Raw genomic sequence first — 15,253 nt, 5'->3', positions numbered from 1 at the left:
ATCAGATATGCCGCCTAGAAGAATACAACAACCAGCTGCAGGTCAAGTGCCAGAACAGAGTAGTACGTCAGGTACACAGATGGATGTGACCGCTACACCTATGGAGACGTTATTGAAGAGGTTTCAGTCATTCCATCCCCCGACTTTGAAAGGCACGGAGACTGCAGTGGATTGTGAGAGCTGGCTGGACGATATAGAGATGCTATTTGAATCTCTTGCTTATACAGATGAACGAAGAGTGAAACTTATTGGGCATCAGTTGCAAGAATTGGCAAAGAGTTGGTGGCTTACCACGAAAAGAGCATTAGAGCATCGAGGGATTGATATTACTTGGAAGGTATTCAAAGATGAATTTTATCAGCGTTTCTTTCCAGTTTCCTATCAAAAAGACAAAGGGGCAGAATTTGCTAACTTGAGACAGGGGCAGTGGAACATAGAAGAGTATGTTGCCAAATTTTCTTCCTTGCTCCGATTTGCACCACATGTGGCAGGAAATGACGAAGCGGTCGCGGACCAGTTCATCAATGGTTTAAACCCTGACATTTTTACTTTGGTGAACACGGGACGACCCAATACCTTTTTTGACGCACTGAACAGAGCGAAAGGAGCAGAGGCTGGCTTGATTAGGCAGCGAGGAGCTTCCTATAGTGTTCAGAGTCAGAGACAACCACAGCTCGCCGCCCAGTTTACACCACCTCCTCCTCGATTTGATAGTGGAAGCAGTAGTAGTGGCAAGAAAGATTTTCTGAAAGCTAGAGGCAAGCAGTTCAAGAGATCAGGGAGCTGTTCGTCGAGCTCCAGTGGGTCACGACAGAGAGGTCCTGGCCAGAGTTCAGAGTATACAGGTGTGTACTGTAGTTCTTGTGGAGGCAGGCATGCCACTGAGCAGTGTCAGGGAGTGATGGGCCGATGCAATATTTGTAGACAGCCGGGACACTTTGCCAGAGTCTGTCCCCAGAGAGGTGCACAGCAAGCTCAGAGTGTAGGAGCATCTGGTTCAGTATCTCAGCCTGAGCGGCAAACATCATCTGTTCATTCCTTCCAGTCGCCACCTGCACCGACCCAATCCTGAGCCAGAGGTAGCCAGACAGTGAGCCAACATCCCAAACAGCAGGCTCGAGTGTTCACACTGACAGAGGAGCAGGCACAGGATGCGCCAGACGATGTGATTGCAGGTAAGTGTTTTCTTTGCGGTTATCCTGCATATGTGTTGATAGACACATGTGCATCCCATGCATTCATTTCTGAGAATTTTGCATTGACACATACATTGCCTATCGAGTCATTGTCTACTGTAGTGTCTATTACTTCTCCGTTGGGAAGTGGTCTGATATCTTTTACTTCAGTTAGATATTGTATACTACAGTTTGAGGGACATGAGATTGATTTAGACTGTGTTGTACTTGGTTTATCTGATTTTGATTGTATTTTCGGGATCGACATGTTAACTAAGTACAGAGCCACCGTAGACTGTTTTCACAAGATTGTCAGATTCAGACCTGAAATGACGGAAGAATGGAAATTTTACGGTAAGGGTTCCAGATCTCGGATTCCCTTAGTGTCTGCTCTGACTATGAGTAGATTGTTGCATAAAGGAGCAGAGGGGTTCCTTTTCTATTCTGTAGATATACAGAATTCGAGCCCGACATTGGTAGATTTGCCAGTAGTATGGAAGTTTGCAGATGTATTTCTTGACGAGATTCCAGGGTTACCTCCAGTACGAGAGATAGATTTCAGCATAGATTTTATGCTAGGTACTATTCCTATATCTCGAGCTCCGTATAGGATGGCGCCGATAGAGATGAAAGAACTGAAAGCACAGTTAGAAGATCTTCTGACCAAGGGATACATTAGACCGAGTGTGTCTCCTTGGAGCGCTTCAGTACTTTATGTACGAAAGAAAGACAAAGAAAGACGGTTCGATGAGATTGTGTATCGACTACCGGCAACTGAACAAGGCGACGATAAAGAACAAATATCCATTGCCGCGTATAGATGATTTATTTGATCAGTTGCAGGGATCCTCTATTTATTCCAAGATTGATCTGAGATCTGGATATCACCAGCTGAGAGTTAGAGATGTTGATATACCGAAGACAGCATTTCGAACCAGGTATGGACATTATGAGTTTGTTGTCATGCCTTTTGGTTTAACGAATGCTCCAGCGGTGTTTATGAGTTTGATGATGTATTCATCCTCGTGGCAGAAAGATGTACAATGATTTGAAGACACAGTTCTGGTGGAAACAGATGAAGTCAGATATTACTGAATTTGTGTCTAAGTGCTTGAATTGCCAACAGGTGAAGGCCGAGAGAAAGAAGCTCGGAGGTCTACTTCAGAGTTTGTCTATTCCTGAATGGAAATGAGATCACATTTCCATGGATTTCGTGACGAAGTTACCTCGATCATCCTGGAGCTGTGATGCGATTTGGGTTATTATTGACAGATTAACCAAATCAGCGTGTTTTATTCCATACAGAATGACATACCGACACGATCAGATGGCAGAATTGTATGTCAGAGAGGTAGTCAGATTGCATGGTGTGCCGAAGTCTATCGTATCAGATCGTGATCCATGATTCACTTCACACTTTTGGCACAGTTTACAGCAGGCTTTAGGTACGACATTGCACCTGATTACTGCTTATCATCCTCAGACAGACGGACAGTCAGAGTGGATTATCCAGACTTTAGAGGACATGTTAAGAGCTGTAGTGCTAGATTTCGGCACTAGTTGGCAAGATTCACTGCCACTTTGTGAATTCTCGTACAACAACAGCTATCAGATGAGTATCGAAATAGCACCGTTTGAAGCTTTGTATGGAAAGAAGTGCAGATCTCCGTTGTACTGGGATGATATATCTGAGGTACCAGAACTTGGGCCTGATATGATTCGTTAAATGACTGAGAAAGTAAAGATAATTCAGAAAAGAATGAAGACGGCGCAAGACAAACAAGCCAAATATGCCAATATCAGACGTAGACCGTTGGTATTTGAGCAGGGAGACAGAGTATTCTTGAGGATTTCTCCTTTCAGAGGCATTGTCAGATTTGGCAAGTGTGGAAATTTGTCTCCTAGATACGTTGGTCCGTATGAAATTCTTGAGAAGATTGGCGATCGAGCATATCGACTTGCTCTTCCTCCTTCTTTATCTAGAATACATGACGTTTTCATGTATCGATGCTGCGTAGATATATGCGTGATGCTTCTCATGTCATTCAGCCTGACGAAGCCGAACTAGATCAGACTTTGAGTTATTTGAGCAACCGATACAGATTCTTGACCGGAAAGAGAAGCAGCTCAGAACGAAGACTATTCCGCTTGTCAAAGTTTAGTGGAGTCGTCATGGCATCGAGGAAGTGACTTGGGAGACAGAAGCAGATATGATACAGAGACATCCCGAGTTATTTACATGATGTGAGTATTTCTTCAGTTTTGATTATATTGCTTTTTATATATGATTTGATAGAATTGCCTGCGATTTCGAGGACGAAATCATTTCTTAGAGGGGGAGAAATGTAAGGCTTGAGATTTATTAGTCTTCATTGATGTGATATTCGAAGATATGAGAATGCATGACATGTAATGAGAGGCACTAGATTTATTAGTCTTCATTGATGTGATATTCGAAGATATGAGTATGCATGACATGTAATGAGAAACACTATGTGAGATGGGAGTAGGAAAGACATGGAAAAGGCATGAAAAATTAGATTTTTGAATGCAAGGAAGACCGCACCCGAGCCTCGAGAAGGACCGCACCTACGGTTGTGGTTCATGAAATGTGGAAGAGTTACAGTAGCATGAGCGCACCCGTGCTAGGAAGCTACCGCACCCGCGGTTGATGGACAAAGACTTGGGCATTTTTACAGTAGTGACACCGCACCCGCGGTAAAAAAAGGACCGCACCCGCGGTCATCGGTTTTGGAAAAATGGAAAGGAGGCCGAGAGCTAAACGCGGTCATGAAGAAGCGCACCCGCGGTGCTCTGTGCGAGAGATCCACCTTTTTTTCTTGATTTGACACATGGCAGGGTATATATATATTTCGAGCATGACTCACTCCTTCTCCATTTCAGCAGACCAGCAACGAGAGAGAAAGTTTCTTCAAGCCTTTTCCTCCATCGTTATCATTTGGTTGTGTAAGATTTACTCATCCAAAAGTTAATCCAAGCTTAGATTCTTGTTCCTCACTTCAAGGGCTACAAGGGGATGTAAGTATTGTTCAGTTTCAGCATGGTTTGAAGTTTAGATGTTGAAAGAATTATGATATGATGGTTATTATGTGTTCTTATGAATATGATGAACGTATAATTGAAACCGGATCGAAGAAAAGTTATCGTATGTGATTTTTTGATATTTTCAGAATATTCGTATATGAGATTATGCAGATTTTGAGATATGATACATAGATTGTGCTGATCATAAGTTGAGGATTATGATTTGTTGAGATATGTTGAGATTTGAATGGACCGATATTGAGAAAATATGTCGTTATGCCGTCGAATTGTATCAAGATTGATTACTGATTTGTATATGTGTTGAATTAAGTTAGAGATTGATAGAATACATCTTGAATGTACATTGCAGAGTTGATACTGACAGATTCGGCATCGAGACTTCGATTACAACAAGTCTTTGCAACGAAAGGTATAATTCATGTGAATTCGGGGAGATACAACTCGAATTAGAATTGATTCGAGTTTCCCAAAATTACATACTAGTTGTTGTTTATATTGTGTTATGTTTATGCTTTGTTTATAGATTTATATTCAAGCATTTAAGATAGGAGAGTCAATGACAGATTTGCCAAATTTCTAGATGTTCTGTGGTATCGACGCATAGGAGCAGACTTCCTCCGATTGTAGACATCCGATACAGACAGGACCGAAATCTAGGAATAAGACGTACCGTTACCCCGATTGGAGGGTAGGTGACAGACAGTGACGTCTTATTCACACTGGGATCCCTGGAGTTAGAGTTCGAGTCGAGTCAAGATATGAATTGATTTGAGTTGCATGCTTATATTGCTTTGGTTTCATAGATTATGGAACCCATTGTTATTGCTTTTATTCATGTTAGTGTGCTTTATGATTTATATTGCGCATATGCATGTATAACATGTTTTATACTGGGATTCGTTCTCACCGGAGTTTCCGGCTGCTGTTGTGTCTGTATGTGTGCATGGCAACAGATGAGACAGGATCTGGGTCTCGACGAGGATGAGAGATTGATAGAGTGGTGACTTCGGGCGCAAAAGATTATTAGTGGTTTTTACTAGACATGTACTATATATGAATTGTAGTTGGTATTGAACACTAGTTTGTATTATGAAAATAGAACAAGACTTATATCTATTTATGTTTGAATGAAATAGAGTTGTTGCTTAATGTATGATTTATATACCTTTGAATTAATGTTAAAAAGCAAAAAAAATTTTGACCCGCAATTTTTAAAAAAGATCCAATAAATCTCAAACAGAATCGAGTTAGAGCCCGGGTCCCCACAGTCACATTCATTACTTTACAAAATAATGCATTTTAATGTCATTTTCCTTATAAAAACAAGCATTCAACATATATTTTAACGTTATAGTTTTACATAAAAATCCATAATCGTTTAAAAATAAACATTTTAACATATTAGAAATCCATAAACATTTAAAATAATATTTTGACATATTAAATCATAAACATTTAAAATCAGCATTTTAACATCATAAAAATTCATAAACATTTAAAATAACATTTTCACATTATAAACATTTAAAATAACATTTTGACATATTAAATCATAAACATTTAAAATCAATATTTTGACATCATAAAAATTCATAAACATTTAAAATAATATTTTTACATCATAAACATTTAAAATAACATTTTGACATATTAAATCATAAATATTTAAATAAATATTTTGACATCATAAAAATTCATAAACATTTAAAATAATCATATTTGCATATAAATTCAGGACACTGTCACGACGTTTACTAATTTTCTGGTATAAAATTACAGTCATACCCCTAGACGTAAAATTTCACATTTTTGAATTTTTCTTAATTCCATTGACTCTAACCAGACAGAGTTCGAAAAGGTCAAATCTTTGAAATAATTGTTTAATCTTACATGAATTTTCTCGTATTTTATTTAGCTTAAATCGATGACTTTTAATTTATTCTTTAAATATAGCATATTACTGCGTTTTAATCATGTATTAAACCAAACCTTAATATAAAATTCCAAAATTTAAAACTTAGACTTTTAATAATTATTTGAGCTTAAATATAATTTTCCATAATTTTATTAAGCTTAAATCTAAGTAGTTTCCATTAATTATTTAATAAACGTTTCGTGCGGTGATAAAATCTCGGATAAATCAAAAACTCGCTATTTTGATCCCAAATTTTAAACATAACATTTTTAATATTTATTCTACCCTTGTGAGCCATGAACCATACCCGTGGACCCATGGTTTCAATTTTAGTTCTTAAATTCGAAATATTGACTCATTATCGAACAACCCGAGCCATCTCCCAATTTACTCGAGCCATGGTTGAGCCGACTCGAAGCCGAATCCGAGCCAACCCTCCTAGAGGACCCTACTGACCAAGCCCAGCCCAGCCCAGCCCAGCCCTTGCCCGCTCAAAAACCTCCTGCCCTCTCACCCGATTTCATGCAAGTGTGTGGGTGTGTATCCTAGTTGTGTAAGCTTTCCTAGTTGCCTCAGGACTCATCAAGCCATCTAACCTGTAACGCCCCAGATTTGACGACTGTCCTCACTATACCAAGACGAGTCTTTCCAGCGTGCTTATGTCCTCACTCACACGCACCCTAGGAATTCCCAGGAGGTCACCCATCCCAATATTGCCCCAAGTCAAGAACGCTTAACTTTGGAGTTCTTATGTGATGAACAACCGAAAAGAAGATGCACCTTCGTGATATAAGTAGTACAAATCAAATCTTTTAAGCCCTCTTCAACTGTACAGTCCACTACATTGAACAGTCTCGGAATCCCTATCATTCCCGTGTGGGTCGGTTCATTCATGTTCCCTTCACCTAGAAGCCTGCTAGAGCCGCTCATTGTCCGTGCAACTGATGGCACCAGCGATCACCCCCCGCCCTCTTCGGCCCCGGACCTCACATGCCCACCAGCTTCTGCTTGGTTCGTCCCCGAACCACACCGTACTAAGAGAGAACCTGGCTCTGATACCACTTGTAACGCACCAGATTTAACGACTGTCCTCACTGTACCAAGACGAGTCTTTCCAGCGTGCTTATGTCCTCACTCACACGCACCCTAGGAAACTTCCCAGGAGGTCACCCATCCCAAAATTGCCCCAAGTCAAGCACGCTTAACTTTGGAGTTCTTATGTGATGAGCTACCGAAAAGAAGATGCACTTTCGTGATATGAGTAGTACAAATCAAATCTTTTAAGCCCTCTTCAACTGTACAGTCCATTACATTGAATAATCTCGGAATCCCTCTCATTCTCGTGTGGGTCGGTTCATTCATGTTCCCTTCACCTAGAAGCCTGCCAGGAGCCGCTCATTGTCCGTGCAACTGATGGCACCGGCGATCACCCCCCGCCCTCTTCGGCCCCGGACCTCACATAACCACTTACAACCCATGACCTATACTGACCCTAGACCAGTCCCAGACCTAGCCTCTACCCCGCGTAGCAAGCCACGCGAACTGCCCCAACATCCCAACAGCAACCTGCACACAAGCACTTTTCTTCGCCCAAGACTCCTAGCTGGCAAGAGCTCTTCCAGCCGAGCCACCACCAAGCCCCCACGAACCTAACCATCCCTGGACCAATCCCAGACCCTACCAGACCAGCACAAGCCCCTGACCCTGCGCTGCGAACCACCTGAAGCCTAGAACAAGCTGCGCGAATCTCCAGTACGCTGGTGCTGTCAACTTGGCGTGGAGGATTCTACCCAGGCCACTACCGAGCTCAGCCCTTCCTAACCCTTACTGGACCGTCCTTGGCCACCGTCCAGACCATCTATCCTAGCCCTCAACCGAGGCAGTCCCCTGAAAATCTCGGCCGAACACCATCACCCCACTGCATAGGTGAAACGTCTGCCTTTCTTTTCTTAAAAGTTCTAAAAAAAATTTTATCCTTAATCTCCATAATTAAAAATATACATATATATAAATACTTTAAAATATCTTGTCACCATTTTAAAAATAAACATTCAAATACAATTTAAAAATCCAAAGGAAAATATTTTAAAGCATAAAATCTTCAACCGTTTTACCAACCTAAAAACATTATTTGAAAAGTATAGCTCATACTATAACCTCTCAAAAATCTCTCATAACATAAATAAAAGTCATAAAATATCTTTAACATAAATCATAGACTAGTGCTGAAACAAGCGCCGGTCCTCGGGTTATGTGCACCTTCAGTCCAGCAAAGCCAACCATCAAGACCTCTATTATCATAATTATCATAATCATCTGCATCAATCATACTTAGTGAGTTTAAAGACTCAACACGTCATATTCTTGATAACGAGTAGTACGTATAAAACCACAAGTAACAGTAAAAAATACTTGTACTTAAAATATCGTTTAATGAAGATGCATAAACTTCAAACATGAACATTTTCGTAAACCTTTTTATGATGCATGAACTTTAAATAGAAACATTTTCATAATGATGCATCAACTTTAAGCATAAACATTTTCATGACATGCATAACATAAATCTTAACTTTTTTTTCCTCAAAACATAGCATAAAACCTTTTATCACGATCATAACATTTTTCCTTTTCATTTTCCTTTGTTGAATTCAGATCGTTAATTTTGACTTTCTTCAAATCTCAAAAAGTCGATGAATCCATCTACATGAAACCGCAGTACTGGGCGGCGGGGGACACGAGCAACACTCTCACCGGTCAACTGGGCCATGGCCTATCCTCTTTCGAATAGAATACGATCGTCGGGGCTCCCACTGGGACCGTCACGATATCTCCAACATTATCGAATTAGTCACAATTTCTTTACTTCCTTCAACGTTTACATTCTCATTACTTTATAAAAATCATGCATAACATATAATTTTTTTTTGAAACCAAGAATGCAACATATCTTTTAAATGTCTTTCTTAAATCATAAAAATTCCATAGACATTTAAACATCATCATTTAATCATGAACATTTCATAAACATTTAAAAGTAATAATATTATCATAAAAACAGCATTTAGAGCACTGCCATGACGTTTACTAATTTTAGGTGTAAAAAGATCGTTTTACCCCTAGACGTAAAATTTCACGTTTTTGACTTTTTCTTAATTTCGTTGACTTTAACATGTCCTAAATAATTATTTAAGTTTACATGAAATTTCTCATATTTTTATTTAGCTTAAATCGAGGACTTTTAATTTAATCTTTAAATAAGACATATTACTGCGTTTTTATCCCAAATTAAACCAAACCTTAATATAAAATTCCCAAATTAAAAACTTAGACCTATAATAATTATTTGAGCTTATATACAATTTTCCATAATTTTTGAAAGCATAAACTAGGCGTTTCAATTAATTTGTTAAATAGCATTTCGTGCGGGGATTAAATCCCGAATAAATCCAAAACTCGTTATTTTGATTCCAAATTTTTAACATAACCTTTTTATGATTTATTCTACCCTTACAAGTCATGATCCACACCCGTGGGCCCATGGATTCAATTTTAGCCTTTTAATTTTCGTTTTTGACACCTACCGAACACACCGAGCCATCTCCTAATTTACTCGAGCCACGCCCAAGCCACCTCGAGCCAAACCCAAGCCAACCCATCTATGAACCCTACTGACCAGCCCCGAGCCCAAGAACCAGCCCCTAAGTCGCACAATCCCTGCTGGAACATAACTCAAAATTCTGCATCTGTGCGTATGTTGGTGTCCTAAGTGTATTAGGTTTCCTAGTTGCATAGGACTCATCAAGCCACTTAACCACTGACCACCCATGACCCTTACCCTCCCTGGACCACGCCTAGACCATACCCAGACCAACCCAAGCCCCTGGACGTGAGCAGCAACCCACTGAACTAGTGGCAGCATCCTCGCGTAACCTGCTGTCCATGCTTTCATCATGTTCCTTCTCGACCAGCAACCAGCCAGGCCAGACCAGCCCCTACCCAGACCCTTGTGCACCCTCTTAGGACCCTAAGGAACTAGCCTAGCCCAGCCCCAAAGCCCCTAGCCGAGCTACTTCACCCTGCACCAGCTGCACAACCAGCACCTGCACACTTGCTTCTCGGGTAGAGTCCTTGTTGTCTAGGACTCCTCTCAGCCCTCTTAACTCCAGTCCTAGCATGGCTAGGACTCTTACCTAGGCCCCTCACGTACCATAGCCAAGCCCTGGTCCCAACCAAACCCATGCCCAGCCACCAACCCATAAAAACGAACCCCCTCAATTCCAAGACAACAAGTTGGTTCATCTTGTTTTCTATTCAGGTTGTGCAATGTTTGTGGTGATTTCTATGCCTCTAAAACTTGTGTAAATCCTCCTTGATCATATCCTAATAATGGCAGCCCCTTTAACCAATTAATATACAAGTTATTTGAATAAAAAATCATGTTTTAACATCACCCATGCATGAAAAACGAAATATAAACAAGTGCTCCATGTTTATTCATGCAAAACGATTTTAAATATTTACTATGGTGTGAAAGACAAGAAAAGGAAGAATTATGGCATGCCTTTGCGTTTTAAACGCACGATTAAACGTTGACGATGCGAGAAACTTTGACGTAGGAGACCTTAGGATGCTTTTCTTCCAAACCTTACTTGATTTCTCCTTCCAAATTTCGTGTGTCCCGTGTCTAAGGTGGGGAGAGTTTCTGAATATTTTAATGAGAGGGAGGAGTGTACAAAGGCTTTAGGCCTATTAAGCCACTAAATTAGGCCCATTAGTCTTAATTAGGATTTAATGAAAAATTACCAAGGTTTTTGCTTAAATAAATTTGTGAATTTATTAGCCGGGTTGCCAAAAAAGCTAGCATTTTTATTGAAAACCGACACCGATAAAATTTACGTCACGGAGTATAAAATCACCTCAAAACCCTTATTTTCGAAAATAATAAAAAGAATCACCCCTATTTTAAATAATTAAAAACAATTATTTAATGAAAACATTTTCTATTTTTCAGCCTTCGGTCTCTGTTCCTCGATCGCAACTCGAATAACCTTTAAAAAGAGATTTTAATGCATCCATGTAAAAAATATATTTAAACATGTCAATATGCACAACATAATTAATTCATGCAATTAAAACATTTAATTATAATGCAAGAGAATTTAATAACTCAAATGCATATGATTCGCGTGGACTTTTAAATTTTCGGGGTGTTATAGTAGGACTCTTCCCTAGCCTGGTACACGAGTTCTAGCATGGCCATGCTAGGACTCTTCCTAGGACCTAGCCACGTCCCAAACTAGCCCTCCTCAAGACCTGGTCCAGCCCCTATGAAACGTCTGCTCGTTTTAAAATTCTACTGAACATTTTCTTAAAGCTCTCATTTTTTAAAATAAACATTTAAATGAATCGCATGCATGCAACCCTACGTAAAACCATCTTTTAAAAATTATCCTAGACAATTACCAATGAAAATATAACAGAGTAAAGAAGTGAGTAAAATCCTAACATCCAACAGTAACATAGAACAGTGTATAAAATCCTCATATCCTCTCCAAAACGTAAAATCGTATAAGTGCGGAAAAATCATAGGTCTCGGGTCGTGTCGCCCACCATGTCCGCTGACTCAGAGTCCAGTACCTCCAGTCTCCTCAGAATCTAGCTCACCTGCATCACACACGCCTAGTGAGTCTAAAGACTCAACATACCTGTACCAGGAATAACAAGTACATATACGTAGCACACAGCAGTGAAAAATAGCATAATGAACATACATTTCATGTCTGCAGTAAAATCGTGTACATAATCGTGTGCTGTCAAAACATGGTAAAATCATAGCATGTAAAATCGTATCAGCATATACGTGTTAAATTTCTTAATTTGAATTTCGTTCATTAGCTGTGACTTTCGTATCATCAAGTAGTCGATGGATCAACCTACGTGTAACCACGGTACCGGATGGCGGGGATATCAGCGACACTCACACCCGTCAACTGAGCCCTGACCTATCATATCATCATATCATGTCAATTGAAATACGATCGTCCGGCTCCTTCTGGGGCCTTCTCCTGTAAACAGGCTCTCTATGGGCCTTTTCCCTCAAGACATCTTTAATCATATCATCGTGTCATCGTGTTAGTCACAACTAAATCACTCCCTTCAAAACGTGTCATCATGTTCATCACTTAAATAAAAGCATGTATATACGTAATTTTTCCTTAAACCAAGCATGCACCATAATTATCATAATAGCGTAAAACTCATAAACATGATGCATAAACATTTAAAATATCATAAATTTGTGCTCAGGGAGCTGCCAATACCAAAATCTCACCCCGGGTTTGAAGTGACCATTTTGCCCTTGGAAACCAAAAAATTACCGTTTTACCCCTGGACCTCTAAAATTGACCCGAAACTTACCAAAATCCTTAAAATGCCCCAAAACATATTTAAAAGCATTCCTAAATGTAAACCCGAGCCAAATTCATAACTTAACCGATTCATTTTAAAACTTGACCCGAGTTCCCGGTTTTAACTCGAATCACACCGAAACTTAACCAAAACTTTCCCAACTTTTTACCACACTTAAGGGACATCTAAAAGTTCCTAAAGGTCTCAAGATCAGCCCTTAACTCCATGGCTGGAATTCCAGAAATTGGCACCAATCTCGGCACCCTCCAACAATAGCATCCTCTTACACTCATCTCCCAAAACTCGCGCCTCTAGCCTATCCCCGTCGTACCAGCCATGAACCAGCCCACCATAGACTAACCTAGGACCCTCTCTGGAGTCACCGAACCCACAGCCCTAGCCCCATGAAGCCCCCACTACCAGCCCGATCGCTAGAGACCCAAAAACGCCTCAACTACACTCCCTTGCACTCGGTTCATTTGTGCTGCTCAAGGTTCAGTCCAGCAGTGCTAAGGCCCTCCCAGGACATGGTTAGGACCCATTAGAATTAGATCCAATGCTTGGACTCACTCTGGCACCAACAGCTCCCCCCTCCCCGTCGTTCTACGCAAAATTCGAGCCACCCCATGGAACTTTTCTCTCGATCTTACCACTCCCAGCAACCCTGATCGGTATGCCTCCCACAAACACAATGTGACACCAATAACAGACTCTTAGCAACTCCTCACAGCAGCCCCTTGCACATATTACCAAGAAAACGTGAGCCACAAACAAGAATGAGATAAACATGAAAAAAAAATTGAAAGCTTTTCACCCTCATGCTGGATCGAAAGTTCTTATGCAACAATGCATTCAACATCATATATAACATGTGTGATGTGAGAAAAATAGATACAATGCGTGCCTTATGATGTTTGGAGAGAAAAAACGATGTGAGGGAACCAGAATGAAGTTTTTGTTTTTTGCACACACAAGTGACCACCGAAGCTTTCAGCTGCTGGGTGTTGAAACCGAGGGGAGTGGTTCTAAAAATGAGAGTGTCTGCTGGTGTGGAGGGGTTAAAATAGGTTTAGGGTTTAATATATAATATTAAATGATTAATTAATCAATTAATGGGCCCTAACATGTCACTTAAAGGCTTGAAAAAGAGATTTTTGCCCAAAAAATTTAAAAGTAGGCCTATTAAATACAAACACACTCTCAAAAAATATTTCGTGTTGGAAAGATTTTGAATATTAGTTGAACCCTCAAAAAAATCCCCCGATTAGATAAAATTTGCGTATCGTTAAATATAAAAATCATGCAGGTAAAATTTACCCAATAAAATCCCATTTTGAAAAATACTCTTAAAACACCTTATATTAATTTATAAAAATAAATCATGTAATAAAAATAATTTTCCAGAAAATTCTCCGGTCTCCGTTCCTCGTTCGAGCGTGAAATGCATCTTAAAACCCTAATGCATGAACTTTTTTAATTTCATGATTAATCCTATCAGTGAATTATGAATAAAATGCATAAAAATAATTAAACACATAATTAATGAAATAAACATGCATTTAATGCTTTAAAATAATTTAATAAAATACCAAAAAAATTTAATAACTTTCACGCGTGTGGTTCACGTGGACCTTCAAATTTTCGAGACGTTACAATATACCCTCCCTAAAATTGAATTTCGGGTCGTCCCCGAAATTCATTTATCCTCGATAATCAAAAAGTGCAGAATCTTAATTCTAGTATCCCGCTGCGCTACTCTGATAACATAAGTGATAAGTTGTTCTTACGTCTCCTCAATCCTATTTAAATTTTCCTACCAAAATCCTCGTCTGCGAATCGCAATTTAAAACGACTTATGGTGACTTATTTTTATTTTTCTATGTCATCAAATTTCTGACTTTCTCGCAATCCTCATACTAGAAATGGATGTCCAACTTATTGCACCTTATTTTTCTTATAATATACCCATAATGTACAGCGTACTATTACATTAGCATTTAGGCAGTTCAACTTAGGAAACCTTAGGCCAAAATTTAATGACTGACTGCTATCCTCGGTGATACACTTAAAAGTTAAACCTTATTTTAATCCCATAACAAAATTATCCTAAGATCATTGAATCGAATCTTTATCTTACGTCACCAAACTTACGTGACTTAACTATTTACAAGTACATCCCAAATATAACAGTGTTGCAAATCCTAAATTCGAGTAGTATTAATTCATAAAACCCATAGTATACCATATCGATCTTCTATCTTAATAATAAAATCTTTCTAGCCTTAATTGCATGCTTAAACTATTCTCTTCCCAATTACAATAAAGTTGAAGGTCTAAGACACTTGGCCTTTCCTCATTGCAACAAATGTCGCGTTTACGTATTCTTAATCCTTAATTAATACTAGTGTATAAACTTAATGAGTTATCCCATGTTAGCGATAAGCTTACACTAATAAATCAACTTCACTTATAAACCATATAGTTCTAGAATCCCCATATCAAGATTTTAGACTTCTTACTTAGTAAGAATCTTAATACTCATTCATTGGTAACTTATGTTGAACCCAACTCGTTTCTTTTGGTTTTTATCTCACCCAAAATTTTCGTACGAACACCTATTTCATGAACTTAAAATTCAATCTTACGCGACCCATATAATATTAGATAACATAATTCCAACACACAT

Source organism: Primulina eburnea, chromosome 16, assembly GCF_022965805.1.
Source record: "Primulina eburnea isolate SZY01 chromosome 16, ASM2296580v1, whole genome shotgun sequence".
NCBI classification, from domain to species: Eukaryota; Viridiplantae; Streptophyta; class Magnoliopsida; order Lamiales; family Gesneriaceae; genus Primulina; species Primulina eburnea.
Note: the sequence above shows the minus strand (reverse complement) of the source record.